The sequence below is a fragment of the Suricata suricatta genome, chromosome 3 (assembly GCF_006229205.1).
Source record: "Suricata suricatta isolate VVHF042 chromosome 3, meerkat_22Aug2017_6uvM2_HiC, whole genome shotgun sequence".
NCBI lineage: Eukaryota > Metazoa > Chordata > Mammalia > Carnivora > Herpestidae > Suricata > Suricata suricatta.
In genome coordinates, this window is record NC_043702.1 from 172,675,880 (window position 1) to 172,694,802 (window position 18,923).

Here is an 18,923-nt window from a genome sequence, read left to right on the forward strand (position 1 = left end):
CAGCGAAAAACTTTACTAACTGGTACTTCACCAAAGATTGTGTCCAAATGGCTAATAAGCATATTGAAATAGGTTAAGTACCATTAGTTGACAGGGAAATGTGAACAAAAACAACAGTTGAATGCACTACACCCACCCAGAGTGGCTGAAGTCACAAGGGGTTAATAATACAAATATAAGTGAAGATGCGGGGACATGGAAGGCAGGTCCATGTAACCAGTACGAACCCTGTTAGCCAGTATCTATAAATGTAAGAGAAATGGGTGTTCATGTTCACGAATAGATACAAACATGTTCAAAGCAGCATTATTCAAAACAGCTAACATCTGGAAACAATTCAAATGCCCGTCCACGAGGGCATGGATGAACCGTGGTCTATTTACATGATGGAAGGCTGCGCAGCAAGGAACCGCCACTTCGATTCACAGCACTGATCAACCTCACGGCAGTGATCCTGCCTGGAGGAAGACAGACAGAACAGGATGTACCGCGTGACCGTGGCCACAGGAAGTTCAAGGGCAGAATCCGAGCTGGTCCGTGTGCTCGAGATGGGAATATTTACCGTCTTTACAAGGACATCGACAGGGGAGCGGCACCATGAGGAGACCACCGGGTGCTGAGAACATTCTTCATCAGCGCCGCCTATGCGAAGTCTCCTCCCAGGAAGCAAACTGCGGAGCAGCCGGGGCGGGAAAGTCAAAGTCAAACTGCACTGACTGGGGAGCTATGGAGGTAAGACACGACTCTAGCATTAGGAGTGGGGCCCTGGGAAGACAGAGCAGGAGATGCGAGAAAGCCGGAGTAATGCCGCATTCTCACCGTGTCCACCACTCTGCAAACTTGGATCGGGTTTCAGTGGGACCCGCAGGCCAACCGTGCGGACAGTGCCTCCGTGATGCACTGCAGACCCCTCCCCCTCCCGGTCCAGGACCGCCCCTGGGGTGCTAACCCCCCCAGCGAGCAGTTCTGAGCATCCACAGTGATAGGCGGCGTCTCAAGGTGCCCCCCTCCACACACCGTGAGAAAAGTCCCAGCACAAAAACGCAGGAGATAAGCAGGGTGACAGCAGTTAGATTCTCTTGTAAGGATTCAGGTCTGAACCAAACTGATTCCATGACAGGCTTCAAGTTTCCCTCTGACCTTGGAGGCCTAAGTGTTTGTTTCTCAGAATATTAGACAATAAAAGGGCACACATTGCCCAAGGCAGGAGGGACCACCCTTGTAACACCCAATCAGGAAAGGCCAGCTAACACCCTTAACCTTCCTAAGGGCAGGCCTAGAGATAGAAGCTATAGATAATCACTTATTGCTTAAGGCTAGTTACACCCTACGTGAGGGTCCTGGGTCCTGGGTCCTGGGTCCACTCTGTGATTGGTCAGTACTCTAAATGCTGTGATTGGGTCCCGCCAAAAGTAACAAGCACTCTAAGCAATGTGTATGGTTAAAGTCACTGCCAATGATGTTAGGCGATAATGAGTGGACCCCTGTACCTGTGTCACAGTTTCCTGTGGCTCCCCCTTCCCAAAACCCATACAGGCCCTGCCCCGCCATGTCCGGGGCTCTCCGCACGGATCTGCTGCGCTGGTAAAGTCTGTGAGCGCGAGTTTAGTTCCGGCCAGCCTAAGCCCGTAATAATAAAGCCCTTTGCTTTTGCATGCGTGACTCGGTCTCCCTGGCGGCCTCTGGTTTTTGGGGACGATATTGAAATCTTGGGCATAACACTCTAACCAGTTGCCATTGCAACAGCTGGACTGAGGTCGTGGAGGCAGGACCCAGGGGGCATCTGAAACCCAGGTTTGTAGGAGCAAACAAACAGAAATATAATGTACACGCAGAGTCAATGATTTCTTTCATAGGGAGACTTCACGAGCGCCAGCCGGTTCAGTAACTAACTCCCAGTGACGTCTAGTGGTGAAAAAGACACTCATCACCACCGAGTCCCCACGCTTGGATAGTGTCGGAAGGGAGACCCCTGGGAGAATTCTGTGCTGTTCGGACTCACTGGTTCTGAATTGAGAACCAAGTGCCTGATGTGGACAGTCACCTGCAATGACATCTGTTCATCTGTCGGCACCCTTCTCTGAAGCCACCACTTTAAGAGGAAAAGGCAAACGCAACCTGATACCTTGGAAGTAAAGGACATTGATGTGGGGAGCTTTGTAGTAAGGCTGCTGTTAACGGTGGGCAGCTTCCCCCATATTTTTCCCACAGCTACAATCCCCCTTAAATGAAATCTCTATTTTACACTTGTAACCGAAAAGTCTTAATTTCTCTAGCTTTGCGGGGGGGGGGGGGGGGGGCTTTCTACTTAAATCGCCAAATTAAAGTGCCTATGAGAAAGTATTCCAAGAAAATTCCATTAAGCCAATTTAATTCCCTTATTTTAAAACCACAATGAAATGATTCCTTCTTTCCCCAATTTTATTTATGTTTTATTGAAAATATATTCACTGTATCAACTCTTTTTCATATCAAAAAATTATATATGGTAAAAGTTAACTGGCGATTCAGATGTTGAATTTTACCGGTAAAGGATTTGCTTCTGTGATTCCTCTTTTGCAGCCATTATTTATACTAAAATGCAACTTTCCCAGATTGGATGGTCCAGATCTAAATGTTATTATACGCAGTTTTATCCACTAAAAAGTTTTTATTTTGTGTTGGTTTTATTTAGGTGAGACAAAAATAGTTGAGCTCATCGATTCCATTTTAATGAGATATTCTATGATTTTCTTTTGTCCCAGATTAGTATGTGGCTAATTTGGCTGCATACTTTGCAGACTACGACCTGGGAAGATTCTAGGCTGAGAAAAGAGCATGCAACACTAGTAAGTGTTCTCCATTCTGTAAGTTATCATGTCACTACAAATAACGATAGCTCAGCTTCTTGTTTTACAGCCTTTACGGCTGCAATTTCGTTCTTTGCCTTATTAATTCTTAGTTAATGAGGTTGTAACAAGCACCATGATGCTGAATACAGACAGCATTTTCTTGCTTCCAATCTTAGAAGAAAAGCATGTAATGTCCCCATTTATTATGGTGTTAACTGTGAGCTTTTGCTGAAGCCCTTCATCAAACTGAGAAAGTTCCCTTTTCTTCCTAGATTACTGGAAGTTTTTATCATGTAGAGGCCTTGCATGTTTCAAAAGTCTTATCTGTATCTGTTGACATAGTAACATGACCACCCTCCTATATTCTGCTAACATGGCGAATTCAAATGTGTGATTTTCAAACATCAAGCCGATCTTCCTCATCTGGGGTAAACCCCACTGCTAGGTTTTATTAAATTTTGTTAAGGATTTTTGTGCCTGAGTCTGTAAGAAATGTTGGTGTTAATTTTTCTTTTCTTATCATTTCTTTGTAAGTTTTTCTTATTAGGGATACACGGAGCTCATAAAGTAAACAGGGAACTTTTGCCCTCTCCTTTGTTTTCTGAAAGATTTTCTGTAGAATTGATATTTCTTCTTTATTTTTTTTCTGTTTTTAATTTATTTTTGAGAGACAGATCATGAGAAGGAGAGGGGCACGGAAAGAGGGACACACAGAATCAGAAACAGGCTCCAGGCTCCAAGCTGTCAGCACAGAGCCCGACAAGGGACTCGAACTCACGAACCGTGAGATCATGACCTGAGCCGAAGTCTGACGCTTAACCGACTGAGCCCCCCACGTTCCCCCATATTTCTTCTTTAAATGTTTGAATTCAACAAGCCTTCAGAGCCAGAAGTTATCTCTGTGGGAGGGTTTCGATAACAAATTATTCTAATATTTGTCATTTACTTTTATTTGGTATATATTTTTTTACTATTTAAAGTTTATTATATTTGAGACAAATTGTTATTAATACAGAGCCAGTCAGAAGGTCTCTCTCTCTTTAGTGAACTATATTTCCAAGAGGATTTTCTCTTTTAATCCACATTTTTAAATGTATTGGCATAAAGTTTTCCTACAAGTCCCATATATCCCTTTAATAAGGGTGTGTGGTAATATCTTTTTTTTATACTTAATACTGATCATTTTTCCTTTCTTTTTTCTTGATCATGTTGATTAAATATCTATCAATTTAATTAATCCTTTCAAAACCAAGCATTGGGCTTCATTATCTGCACTGCTTTCCATTTCATTGATTTCTTCTTTATTATTATTTTCTATCTATGTTGGGTTTACTTTGTTCTTTCTGTTCCTGACTCTTTTTAAAATTTTTTTTAATATTTATTCATTTTTTTGAGAGAGAGAGAGCAGGGGAGGGGCAGAGAGACAGGGAGACAAAGAATCCAAAGCAGGCTCCAGGCTCTGAGCTGTCAGCACAGAGTCTGGCACGAGGTTCAAGCACTCGAATCCTGAGATCATGACCTGAACCAAAGTCGGACGCTTAATCGATGGAGCCACCCAGGTGCCCCTGTTCTTGCCTCTTAAGAGGAAAGCTTACAACCTTAATTTTAAATTTTCTTTACTGTTGTTTTAATACAAGCTTTTGAACTCTGTGACTCCTCTTTTCTTTGCACCACTTCTGAAGAATCTCACCTGTAACAAATATTTTCTAATCTCCCTTTTGAATCCTTCATTAACCCATGAGTTATTTGGAATTGTGCTGCTTAATTTTCAAATATTTGGATATTTTTTACATGTCTTATTACTTACTTATGACTTACTTATTGATTCTCAGTTCCGTTTCATTTTGATCAGAGAAGAGAATACATTCAGAGTGATTTCAATTCTCTAATGTTTACTGAGACGACTTTATGGCCTTGCATATGGTGTCCAATGATTAATGTTTCATGTGCTGTGGGACATACATTCAGAATTTGTAAGATGTAACTAATGTTCAATAGGTCATGTTGGGTATAGTGTTGTTTGAATCTTCTATGCCTTTATTGATTTTTGTTCATTTAGTCTATCAATCACTGAAAACACATATGTTAAAATCTCCAACCATAAGTTTATTTATTTGTCCCTTTGATTCTACCAATCTTCCCACCACGAATTATAGAGTTCTGTTACTAGGTGCATTGAGAAGTAGGATTTGTACGCCTTCTTTATGAACTGATCATTTTATCATTATGAAGTATTCCTGTTACTTACTATTCCCAGATCTCTCCAGTCCCTCTTGTATATCCAAGTTACAGTTGGTGCCATTTCTCTTTATCCTGAAAGCCGGTAGCATTTTTTAGTAAGTCTACTGGCAACAAGTCCTCTCAGCTCTCATTTATCAGAAAGTATCTTTACTTGACCTTTATTTCTGGAGACTAGTTCTGCTGGATATATCTAGCATCGTAAAGAATTTTAAGTCCACAGTTTTGTTTGTTTCTCAACACTGGAAGGATGCTGTTCCATTGTCCTCTAGCTTACTTTTCTAGTGGGAAGGCAATACTGTTCTTACCTTTGTCCTTATAAATACCGGCTTTTTTCATGGCTGCTTTTAGGATTTTCTCTTTAGTTTTGGTTTTTAGCATATTCACTATGACATACTTGGATGTGGCTTCCAATGTATCCTGCTTGGGATTTACTAGGATTTTTGCATTTTGTAAACTGATATTTTCTCATCAATGTTGGGGAAACTTTGACCATTATTCCTAAGAATAGTTTTCTGCCTCTATCCAATTATTATAACAGAAGTCAAAGATATTGTTCAGTTATTTTAGCTTTTCAGCCTTTTTCCCCAATGTTTTCTTTCAGATAATTTATATGGTCCTTTCTTTCAGATCACTGACTCTTTCTTCTTCAGTGTTTATTCTGTGTTAAGGCAATCCAATATGCTTTTCTTTTTCCAGAACACATTCTGTGCATTTTTTCTGTTCATATATTCTATAAGAGTCCCTATATGTTCACCCATCCTTTTCATCTTGACATAACTTTATAAATACATACATGTATTTTTAATGGACAAAGCTTCATTTACAAAAGAACTAGTTACACAGTGTGGAGGAACTTCAAGTAAAGTAAGCTGGAGCTTGTAGCCACAGAATTGTCATGAGTTCTAGGCCATAACTAGACTCGTTCTAGGTCATGAGTTCTAGCCAGGTAGAGGGAGTTGTTAGCGGAAATCAGAAAAGGAAATTCATGCAGCGTCAGCTTCTGTAATAGGAACAGTGATCTCTACTTCAGCCCAAGGCAGTGCCACAAGCCAAACATATTGATAATACTCATTTTAAGCTTCTTTTCTACTGGTTGCAACATCCGGGTTATCAGTTGATCTGTTTCTTTTTTTTTTATGTGTCCCAATTTCCTCACGTACCTCATGGTGTTTTATGACATGCTAGACATTGTACAGAGATAATGTGGAGACTGAATTATTCAGTTCCTTTACTTTGCTTCTATGTCTGTTTTTAAATAACTTTTTTAAACATTTATTTATTTTTTTTGAGAGAGACAGAGTGAGAGCAGAGGAGAGGCAGAGAGAGAGGGAGACAGAGAATCTGAAGCAGGCTCCGGGCTCTGAGCTGTGAGCACGGAGCCCGATGCAGGGCTCAGATCCACGAACCGTGAGATCATGACCTGAGCCAAAGTCAGATGCCTAGCTGACTGAGCCACCCAGGTGCCCTTCTTTGTTTTTATTTCTAAGACTGTGAGATCTCTTTCCAATGCATGGCTGCTAAAGCAAGAACATGATCACTCAGATTGCCCCAAGTATAAAATTAATCTTGGTTTAGGGGACAGTTTTTTTTTTCAATATTTTATTGTCAAGTTGTTTTCCATACAACACCCAGTGCTCTTCCCCATAAGTGCCCTCCACCATCACCACCACCTCTTCCCCCCTCCCCCTTCCCCTTCAACTCTCAGTTCATTTTCAGCATTCAATAGTCTCTCAAGTTTTGTATCCCTCTCTCTCCCCAACTCTCTGTCCCTCCTCTGCTCCCCCTGGTTCTCCATTAGGTCTCTCCTGTTTTCCTGTTAGACCTATGAGTGCAAACATATGGTTTCTGTCTTTCTCTAGGCGACAGTTTTTAAAATTGACTTCATCTCTTAGATGTCACAGCGGTTCCTGCCAAGGCTGAATTCTTTGGTCTCATCAGTGTTTGATCCTGGAGCCTGGTGGGAGTTGGATGTGTTTCATTTTTTGAATCCATGGTAGAAGAGCCATCTGTTTCTAGAAATCGCAAGAACACATGAGACTAGAGTCTTTTCTGCTTTATGGCCCCGCCCATACTGCATTTTTCTCAGCACAACAAGAGTAGGAAGCCAGGGAGAATTTTTATGTCAAGTAAATGATTGCTGCATTTGAGGATCTCTGAGACCCCACTGACCCCAGCTCACACCCCTCCCCCATTGCCAGCTAATCTCTGAGTGTCGGCAGGCTTTCTCCGCCAGCAGTGCCACCATAGCTGCATGTAAAGAGTGCTCTCTCTGGAAATCAGTCCATTGGGGATTTCCTTGTTTCTACCTCTCTGCAGTAGTTTCATAGATAAGTACAATTTTTTCAGTATCTAAAATTATTGGTATCACTATGGAAACAAAGATCTTCTACATCCTTTCACATCCCAGACAGAAAATTGCTTATTGTGTTTAAATTATAGCCCCTGGTAAGAAAAGTATAGTTTTATCATTTCTTTCTCTAACTGATCTTGTTCTCCCCATACTTGTCTCCTGCTTAGTGAAGAGAAAGGAAAGAAGGACACAGTTACGTTTAAATCTCAGTGTGAGATCAAGGACTCCATTTTTCTGTCATGAGCCTACTAGGTCCTCCCATGCAAACAGAACACAGATAGGACATATTTTTGGAGGCTGTGATGCACAAGGTTAGGATCTCTCTAACTCTACCTCTTCCAAAACAGACAAACAAAATGTGCAACAGATGAAAAGCCAACATGAGCCAGAGCCTAGAGTTGTTGCAGAAGAAGAGGCAGAAACTGGGCTTTTGGGATACAGACAGGATGCCTGAGAAGTAGACCACTGAGACCAGGAAAGCATAGGGCAGTCAGGAACCAGGGGTGTCAGGGTCCAGCCTAGAGGTGCAGGAGTTCCAGAGGAAGTTTGCTGCCAAGAAGTGAAAGTTGGGTCTGAAACACCCAGTCTGAGGCCAGACCTCAGTAGTGGTCAGAGCAAAAGCAAATTGTCCTTGGAGCAAAAATTTAGGCTGGCCAAATTCACATAGATTAAAAACTATCATGATCTCAAATAAAGATTACCAAACCATATGCCAGTAGAGATGCAAAACAACATAAGCCAATTAATTACCCAGGACTAAAATATTGTGGTTGTTGGAACTGGAATGTGGAATTCGGAAAGAAAACTGAGGATGTCATTCTGAGGATAACTGTACATAAAACTATCAGAAGTGGCTATCTAGAAATTAAAGATAAATTAATGATGTAATGAACCCCATGGATGTGTCAATAGCATAATAGATGGAGCTGAGGAATGATTTAGAGGAAGGAAAATATTTCTGAGGCCCTTGTGCTGAATGCAGTAAAAGATAAGAAATGGAAAAATAGAAAAGAGGGAGTCAGAGATACATAGGAAAACAGATGGAAAGGAGAGAAGGATTTATGGAACCTGATCAAGCAGACCCCCATACACATTACTACATGGGTCTCAGAAAGAGAGGAGAGAGAGAAAAAGGGGCAAAAATCTTGTTTATAGAAATGACCAGCAACGTCCAGAACGTGGAGGAAGAAACAGATCCAGATCCAGGAAGCCAGAAGAAATCACCAAATAAGGTAAATCCACAGTGACCCACACCAAGATGCATAATAATTATATTGTCAAAAGTTAAAGACAAAGACGTTAATAAAAGGACATAAAAGGAGCAAAAGAAAAAAGTAATTTGTTACATACACAGAAAGCTCTGTAAGGTCATGGGCAGATCATCTAACACAGACTGTTGAGCTTTTTTTTTTTTTAATGTTTTATTTATTTTTGAGAGAGAGAGAGACATCGTGAGCAGAGGAGGGTCAGAGAAAGAGAGGGAGACACAGAATCCGAAGACACAGCCTGACGCAGAGCTTGAACCCACGAACTGGGAGATCATGACCTGAGCCGAAGTCGGACACTCAACAAACTGAGCCACCCAGCCTTCCTGAGACTATTGAGTTTTATGTGAACTTCACGGAGATGACAAAGAAAAGCCACCCGTAGGTACCAGAAAGATAGAGGGAGGGAGGGATGAAAGCATCCCAGTATCTGCAGAGAACGATAAATATTTACCGTTGCACATAAACTTGGTTTAAAAACATACTTCTGGGGAACTTGTTAGCGCAAGGAGAAATTATGCTGGAAATTTATAAGAATTTATGGCTAAAGAACAATAAAAACACAACATGTCAGGACCCACAAGATGTATTGCCCAGTTTTGGATGCAGAGTCTATACATCCGCTAGATTCCTATCTTTGTTGCTCAAACCTTGTATATCGGTGCTGATGTTTTGGGGCTACTGTATTTACTAAGAATAGTGAAAACTGTATTTACTAAGAATAATGGGAACCGTATTGGAATCATCCCTGAAGTTCCCTGCATTTTTGCAGGAAGCAGACTTGAAAATGCCTCTATTGGAATGATGAAACACTGAAATTCAGTGAGCTAAATGGCTAAAATTAAGAAATCACTGAATGGCCTGGATGTGCTTTGGTCACAGTGGTGGGGACCGGAACCAGCCTGCCGGCTCGCAGACCCAGTGTAGGTGGCTGGGAGGGGGTCTAGCCAAACAGGCTTGGCATGAATGGGTTTTCTGCATGAAAGGGGTAACTACGTGAAATAAGTGCAGTATTTCATGGAAGTGACCTTCCTGCTAACACCAGGCAGCAAAGGTCCCAGTTGCCAGGTCAGAGCGTGATCCGTGAGTGCAGAAAACATGACTGTAGGGACAGGGTAGAGTGGGTTGCCGCACGGGTTCCGCAATGACCTGATCCCTCCGAGGGGAATGGCAGACAGCAAGCTAAATACCAAACACCCTGACGTGTGCTATGCGGAGCGGAGTGCCTTCACGAACACAGGTTAAGCAGGCGTGAAAGGGATGTCACCCTGTTCCTATGTAACGGATGTGCTAAGCTCCTCATCCAGGCAGGTAGAAAAGGAGTTATTTTGATCTGATGATTTACGCCGTGACAGAGATGAGACAGTAGCTCTGAGGCTCACATTTGACATGTGAGCTGGGGTTACATTCAGGAAGTATAGGCAAGACTTTCATTGATTTTGAATCAATGAACAGCAGACCTAGGCAGAAGTTTCAGTGAGTCACGTCTCATTAAATCTCCAGGAGACTAGAATTATCTTCTGCTAAGAAGATACTGATGCCTTCATCTTGAGGTCACAATAACTTTTTAATAGTCAATACAGCAAAAGTAGACATCTAAAGAATAGAAAGCCACAAATCTTCCTGTCTTTCTGTCCCATGGAATCTACATTTGTTTAAACCATTGATTTAGGGTTTAAAATGAAGGAGCCTGTAGATAGCCTGCCATATGGGTGTGGGATGCGTTGCCCTTCGTCTCCTGGCTGACTGGGGTGTCGAGCTTCTGCAGGAGGGCGTGGGCTATCTGTCATCAGCCTCTCTTCACCTATTACATCGCTGGAAACACCAATAAATAATCGTTGTGTTCTTAGTGGACATGAGCAGACACATTGATTTGCACATCGGGCCGCAATGAGACAAGTAGTGTCCTTGAGGCAAAAAATAAAACCCGAACGACAGTAGCATTAAAGTCTTTGCTTTCAAAGGTCAAGGAAAACACCCACCCAAAATCCCAGATAAGATGGCATATCTGCCCTGACAGATGATGAGCATAACTGAGCCCAGGACTCCTTCTCTGAGCCTACTATCCTGCTACACATAGGGTCTTGGCACCTTGTCCCTCTAGCGGTGGGGACCCCTGCTGTTGGGCTTCTTGTTTTGGTTTGCTGGTCACAGAGGTCTTACCTTGATGAGTTGTTCCTGTTGCAGAGAGGCTATAGGGATGAAGGACTAGAGCATCCACCCACCTTCCCCAGGTGTGTGGCCCCCCACGTGCCAGCAAGGTACCCTCAGGACCTCTTACGACAGGAGAGTGTGAGTAAAGAGTGAGAAACTGGTTCCGGGAGACAGTTTATTCCAAATCGCAAATCGGTAGGTGGAGGGAGCTCACCCTGCTGTGTCTTCATCAACATAAATTCCAATTGCCGACCACTGTGTGCCAGGGACTTCGTGGCCGTGCCACCTCTGTAATCTCACTTAATCTTTTATTAAACACACCCAGTATCTTTCCTAAAGATTATGACCTTATTAAAGTGCTCATGTTTTCATGTCCATAAATGAATAAGCATAAGTCCTCACTGTGTTAGACCTTTCCCTCCTGGGCGAGTCACCGAGAGTGAAACCCACAGACCCAAACGGAGATGGTGTATGGGTTTACTTTAGTTGGCCAAACGGCCCCTCCCGGGTGTTGGCAAGTCCTCAGGAGAGAGCACTGCCGAGCAGAAGCTCAGGGTTGTTAAGGGCTTTGGCAAGACAAAATAAGTCATCATTTAGTTAACCAATCGTAGTTTACAGCATTTTATAGTGATCAATCAAATTTTGACACACAAATGTAACATTTGGTAGAGACCTGTCAATTTTAGAGTTCTTTGTCATAGGAGAAATTTAAAGTGACCAATCACAGGTCCGAAGGGGAAGCAAAGCAGGTGCTCAGAAGTGAGAACTTTGCGGTTAAAGGGTGGGATCTAGCAACAGTATCTTAGAAAACAAGTTAACCTTTAAATTATAATTTATGGGTTACATCTTAGGACTCCCAGAGCTCAATTTCCCAACCCGTGATTGTTCTATCAGAAGGGCTGGAGAGTGAAACAATGGTTGGTAATTTTTCATTAGGGTCAGCTTGACCCGAGGAGGGTCTTACAACTGTGGGGCATCAAAAGGGACTTGGGTCCCACAAGGGGAGTGAAGGATGCTGTCTGGTGGACAGCCCGCATCACGCAGCAGCTGTAGACAGCAGGTTAGCTCTACACGCACCTGGCAGTGGGATGAGTCTTCAAGCAGTGTTTGAGGGGAAAGAGCAGGAAGAGTCAGAGAGATGTAGCGACCAAACTCCGTTTATGAACACCTAGGATGCGCGCGCACAAAGTGATTTGCAAGAACATAGAATAAACATAAATAAAAAGTTACCCAATAAACACTTTAAAATGGTCGTCTAGGTATGACATTGGGAATGGATGAGATTAATGAGGAAAACACAATAAATGAATAAGTAGAAGAAAATGTCCTTGCCCCAACCAGGGATGCCGACATACCCTGAGCTGAGGAGTCCGATTCGCTCGACCCTCTGTAACTGAGGTGCCAGGTGGCTCAACCTGTTAAGCATCTGACTCTGGATCTTGGCTGAAGTCATGATCTCTTGGTTCATCAAGTGAGGTTCTATGCTGACAGCACAGAGCCTCCTTGGGATCCTCTCTCCTTCCCTGTCTGCCCTACCCCACTTGTGCTCTCTCTCTCTCTCAAAATACATAAATAAACTTTTTAAAAAATAATAAAATAAATGAATCCTTAATAAAAGAATAGTAAGGTGTCACAGAGCTGTGAGTGATGGCTGCGTGTGCGGATACTGTGAAATAAAATCAGGACAGCAGGAGCCACAAAGGGGAGTGAGGATTGCTCACAGCGTCGGCTTCTCACACCTGATGGCAAAGACCTGTGAATCGAGAAGTGAAATATTAAAAGTAGGTGTAAGGACGATCAAGTCAGCTATCTTAATTAAGTTCCTCAGAATAGTCCCCTCAATATAACGTTAGCAGTTGTCCTACATAGATTATTTTTGTTTTTCGATTCTATTCTTCCATAAAGCACGATTTATCTTGGCAACACTGTTCTGGAAAATTTGTAAATCTGTTGATTTGACGGAGTTTCCTTTCCACGTAAAATCAGGCAAACACAAATTTCTATCTAATCACAAATTCCACATCAGGCCAGATAAGAAAGGCTCACAGTCTCTCTGCCTCCACATGACCACCACCCAACCACCAGAGCCCAGAGTAGCAGTAAATCTTGAGGAATTTCTAACAAAATAGGTGTAAAGAGGAGTGTTTATTCCCTTTGCGTTTAAGGTCACCTGAGCACTGGAAAACCTACAACCACCAAACGGGCTCCGAGTCCAGGGCTCGGCAGTCCACCGCCGGGGGTCTGCACCTGACCTGCACGTCCATTTGACATAGTTAATGATGTCTATGGTCCCTTGGCCAGCAGCGTCTCCCAGCCCCACTCCTCTCGGTGCACCTTGGCCAGGCTGAGGTGTGGAAGGACGGTGATGCCCAGACCAGGAGGGGAGGCCAGCCTGCAGGGACTCTCGGCTCCCCGGCCTCCACATGCCCACGGTGTTGAGTCCACAGCCCTCCAGCCTTTCTGGGGTTAAATGACCCTGCTGGGAGATGCAAAGATTGAGGCTGTTTGGTAAAATGAGGCTGATCCCCTATTAGTTAGGCTTTGTTAAATTTTATTATGGAGAACTTCAACATATGCAAAAGTGGGCAGAATAGTCTGATGAATCTAACTGGCCCACCTCCCTCCGGCCTGGCCTTCCCTTCCTTATCCTTTCCCATACCCACTCTCCCTCCTCACCCCTACCCTCACCCACACCTCCTCCCACACCCATCCTCCCTCCACACCCCTACCCTCACCCACACTTCTTCCACATCCCCTCCCACACCCACAGCCCCACCCCCTCCACACCCCTACCCTCACTCACACCTCCCCCACACACACCCCCACACCCATACCCCCTCCACATCTCCACCCATACCCACACCCCTCCCATGCCAGCACCCCCTCCACACTTCCTCCACACCCTCACACCCACACTGACCCACACCCCACCAAATTCCAGCTGTCCTAGTCTTTTACCCACATGTATTTTGGAGTGTATTACAATACAAGAACCATACCCAAAACAACAAATGATTCTCTAATCTCATTAGATGTTTAGTGTATTTTTTTAAATGATTTTTTACATTTTCAGATGGTTGGAAAAAGTCAAAAGAACAATATTTCATGACACATGAAAATTACATGAAATTCAAATTTCAGTGTTCGTAAATAAGGGTTTATTGGAACACAGACACTCATTCAGTGTGGCCCACAGGGCCTCAGTTATTTATGGTCTGGCCCCCATCAGAACGCACTTGCCAACCTGAGCCTCCTCTTCCGTAGTCTCCAGTTTAAGCCGCAGCCCTGCCTAAAATTGTGTGACTGTCACCAGAGGAAGAGCCAGCAACCTCCAAGGCCACAAAGGCACCCTCTCGGGAGGGTGTTTAAGGTGATGCCGGCTGAACACTGTGCTGCCTCCAGAGGGAGCCGCTGTCCAGGACACACCATTCGTGACTGGAACCGATACTGAGTTTGTATTTCAGACTCAGGCTCACGCTTCTCACCAGTGTCCTGAGTCCCAAGACCTCCCGGGACCTTTCTGGCTGCCTGTGGCATTACGTTGTCAAGGGTTTCTTCAATCTGTAAAAGAATATTACAGCAGAATCTGTATTTCCAAAATGTTTTGAGTATCACACCTGCCTGTAATGACAGATTCCAGAACATCAAATACTTTCTGGATTTGTGGATTTCCCCCCATGAACTGACCCAAAGCCCTGTCCTGTTGAACACTGAGGGACTCCGGTCCTCCTGAAAGCCTTTTAGAAGACTCTGGAAGGAGGCTTAGTGCCTCTTGGTTAACCCAGAAAAATGAAGCAGGGCCCAAGCCCCCCTCACGGTGGGCACTGCTCTTAATGTCCCCTGACCAGGCGGGCGTCCCACTAAGGAGCTCCCGCATGTCCCCCCCCCACCACCACCACACTACAGCAAGACTCAGTTCCCTTCACCCAGGACTTCCCACAGCACTGTGAAGGTCTTACAGAGCCTCCCTCGTGTAGCTGCATGAATAGGTCAGCAAGAAAGAGAAAACATCGAGTGTTTGGTGCAGTAAGACATTTGACACAGACGAGAGGGGGTCGTGAAACTGTTGGAGAGGAAAGGAGGGCGTGTGGACTAATGACTCCCAGGATGTGGTAGCTGGAGCCAGGCTTTCCTGCGATCAGGTGTGGAAGGTGACAGCCACAGACACCTGTCTTCAAAAGAAGACTTTTATTACTCTATTCATTACTCTTTGTTGTGGGATGTGAGCTGACGGGCATGCAACGCGGAAGGTGTGCCCTTAGGGGAGTGGTTGGCTCGTTTAGGAATCAGCCAACCCTAGAGGGACAGTCTCTCCCAGCCAGCAACGTCCTCAAGATGTCAAAGCATCATAAAATATGGAAAATTAAAAAAATGATTAGTACACAGGGACATTTCACAACTGAGTCACAGTGGCAGCTGGGGGAAGAAGGAGATCATTAGCCTGTTGAATTCGAGACCATACCACGGTGACATGACCCAGGGCCTGGGACGCCGGGGTCAGGAACTCCGGCTACCACTGCTCACGCAGCCTCCGTCTCCGAGGACACAGCAGTGCAGGACGGAGACTGGAGTACAGGTGCGGAAAACCTGATGTGCCCACGGCTCTCTCTCCTGCGGGGAAAACACGGCAGAAAGAAGTTCGCTTCCTTCTGCCTTCCCCGGGTCACATGAGCGGACTTCCTCCCCCGGGCAGGACCGAAAAGCAGAGAGGACTTACCCCATGGACCCTGGACGTCAGGCAAGAGGCGGGACACACGCGGGTGGGTCAGTCACCCTGGCCCAGATTGCAGATTGCAGCACCGGGCGGTGTCCCTGAGTTGAGCGCACGCTGGGACTTCAGAGGCCCCAGAGGAGGGGATCTCTAATGGGCGGAGTGGCAGCCGGGAGAATTGGACAGCTCCGGAGATGTGCCTGGGGCCCGGGGGGCCGTGACTTCAGTAGGGTCACAATTCACTCAGACGAAGGACCGCCCTCCCCCTGCCTCAGGCTTAAAGTCGAGCCTTGAAAGGGCCACCGAGTTGCCCAGGTAACAGAGGAAGCCCCCGTGTTGGGGTCACGTGGATCTCGTCTGGGGGCGATGACCGGGGGTGAAGCTGTGCGCCACCTCTGGAAAGGACTCGGAGGTCGTGACAGAGTCCTGGGGCATCGGGTCGCTTCATACCATTCCACGTTCATGTAAATTATGATCCTCTCTCCTCATGCTCCACAAAACATAAGTGTGTTCCCCATCGGGAGGGAAAAGCTGACAGATGAACTACAACACAGTATGTTATCAACTTGTGTTTTATTTTTAAAAACTCTCTTCGTCTGCACAAACGTGTTAATCCTATTCTTTTGAAGAAAGGAAAGATAAATTAAAGAGAAATAGGTTGGTTATGGATTCTGAAAACTTCGAAAAGCTGCTGTGACCCCTCCGAGTCCACGGGGACAGACCTCATTCACTCCTGCCACGGCAGCCCCTGCTCCGGTCCGAGGGGCAGATGCTGAGCGGGCAGTGGGGCAGGCTGAGGGCCAGGCACAGGCTAGCATCACCCCCCAGCCAGGTGGGATGCGTGTGACATTCCTCCGGCAGGCGGCTGCCCAAGAACCACGGGGAGGAAAGAAAACAGACGGCTAACTGATAGAGATCGCAGTCGTGCAGGACCTGAGTCTCCGTCAGTTTGCAAATATCTTTGCAAATTATAAGAAAATGGCAATCTTATCAATAGCCTGATTTCCAGAAATCTATAGACTCAGTTTTCTGGAGCCCCAATATCGCCCTCTCCTCCATAGTGATGTGGGGAACAAAGGCAAGAAGGAATTAGCAGGTGAAATTGAATTTCTTTATGACCTGCAAATACTGAATAGAACGTTCCTTCAGGAACCCCCTCCAGTCTTCATGTCAAGGCCTTACTAGAGGGCAAGCAATAGCTCGATGACAGCAGGGCCCCTGGCACCTTACGAGTCCTCCTTAGCATGTGAAAGTCCTTCTGGAGGCCTCCCTTTGACCTTTTCCTTCCCCAACTTAATCGTATATAATTAGTCACACTTCACAACGCCAGCGCATATCTTCGGCCCTGGGGTCCTGTCTCTGTGCTTTAATAAAATCACCTTTTTGCACCAAAGTCATCTCAAGAATTAATTCTCGTCTGTCAGCTCCAAACCCCCGCCACCATTCCAAAACCCCAACTAAGAGACCGCTCACGCCTCCCCAAACCCACCGGATGGGTAGTGGGCACATTGCCAGGAGCAAACTGCCGCCTGTGCCCCCTCCCTTGCACGTGGTCCTGCTCCTGGGATCCCGGACCCAGAACGGCTGTGTTGTTGTGTCTTCTCTGAGACGTCACAGTAAGGTGGGGAGAAGGGAGGGACCCTTTTCCTCCATCCAGCTCCTTGGAAACTCACGATGGATAAAACTGGCATTTCACACAAAAGCATGACCGTGAGTGACAGCAGTGAGCTGGAAGGGACGCGGGTCCCTGTTCACTTCATGGGGCTCCCTTTGGGCGCCTATCTCTGGACATCTGGTGTGTGGGAGAAATCAACTTTTACTTTGGTCCACCTCCATTCTTCTGGCTGTTTCTGCCTCCAGCCACCACAGCTAGTCCTGATGGCCGCCTTTGGCAGGGTTTTGTCACTGAAATCCAAGCATTCGTACTGTTATACCCAAGTTTCCAATATCGTCCCCCAAAACCAGAGACTACCAGGGAGACCGAGTCACGCAGGCAAAAGCAAAGGGTGGTTTTATTATGGGCTTAGGCTGGCCGAGCCTAAGCTCGGGCTCACAGACTTTACTGGCTCCGTGGATTCATGCTGAGAACCCCAAACATGGTGGGGTAGGGCTTTTATGAGTTTTGGGAAGGGGGCGTTACAGGAAATTGTGACACAGATACAGGGGTCCAATCATTACTATACGATACCACTGACAGCAGGTTTAACCATTCATTGATACTTTTGGTGGGAGCCAATCACAACATTTAGAGTATTGACCAATCACAGAGTGAGCCCAGGACCCTCACGTAGGGCGTGACTAGTCTTAAGCAATAGGTGATTATCTTATAGCCTCCATCTTTAGGCCCGCCCTTAGAAATGTTAAAGGTGTTAGCTGATTGGGTGTTACAAGGGTGGTCCCTTCTTCCCTGAGCTATGTGTGCCCTTCTATTGTCTAATCATTCTGAGAAGCCAGATTCAGACCTGCGTCCTTACAGTACATCCTTACGTGAAGAACTACATTCTTATACACACAGCCTCACCTTCTGGTACTTTTACTGTAATAAAATACAGTCCCTACAGTAGGATTTCTGAGTTGAGAGGTCTGTGGATTTTTCAGGTGAAGAGACTTTGCCAAACAGCTTTCCGAAAGGCTGTTTTGGAAAAAATCACGTATTGTTCTCCCCCCCATTGTTGCGAATCCGGTGAGATCGGTATCTCGTTTTACTGTCATTTGCATTTCCATGACTACTAGTGGGGATGATTATCTTTCCTTAGTTTATTAGCCATTTCAGATTTGCTCTTTATGAGTTCTCTGTTCAGTCTTAGCCCATTTACTGTATGAGTATTGAGCTTTTTCTTACAAATGAGGAAGAGACGTTTTCTCATTATTATAATATTAGCTAATGCTATATGTAAGTTGTAATATAGGTATTTTCTCCAATCTAGCATCAATTTATGCTATTTATTGCCATACAAAATATTAATTTTTAACATGTGTACATTTGTTAAATATTTATTTTTGAGGGGGGAAGGGCAGAGAGAGATGGGGACAGAGAATGCAAAGGGGACTCCACACTGACAGCACAGAACCTGACGTGGGGCTCAAACCCGCAAACTGTGAGATCATAATCTAAGCTGAAGTCAGATGCGTAACCGACTGAGCCACCCAGGAGCCCCTTAGCATATGTATATTTTGTTCCTATATTGTTAAAAAAAATTCAAAACTTCAGTCTTTATTATATCTGGAACTTATTTATGCTGTAAGGCGGAGCTCCAATATTACCCTTTCTCCTGGATGGAAGGACAACCCCCTCACTGATCATTCCTCTGCAGTGATATGAAATCACACACTATTCCTCACCTTCCTGCTTTACCCCTCTATCCAACTAT

General features: G+C 44.9%; 2 long non-coding RNA genes across 2 annotated transcripts; one reads left to right on the plus strand and one right to left on the minus strand.

The window, feature by feature from the left end:
• Positions 1 to 522: 522 nt before the first annotated feature.
• On the plus strand, positions 523 to 2,826 carry LOC115288510. The gene is made up of 3 exons (XR_003907039.1): positions 523 to 732; positions 1,857 to 2,180; positions 2,745 to 2,826. It is a non-coding gene; the product is annotated as an uncharacterized LOC115288510 (long non-coding RNA).
• Positions 2,827 to 13,992: 11,166 nt separating this feature from the next.
• Positions 13,993 to 17,500, minus strand: LOC115288508. The gene is made up of 3 exons (XR_003907037.1): positions 17,042 to 17,500; positions 15,559 to 16,417; positions 13,993 to 14,402 (listed from the first exon to the last, which is right to left on the minus strand). It is a non-coding gene; the product is annotated as an uncharacterized LOC115288508 (long non-coding RNA).
• Between the last annotated feature and the right edge of the window lie 1,423 nt (positions 17,501 to 18,923).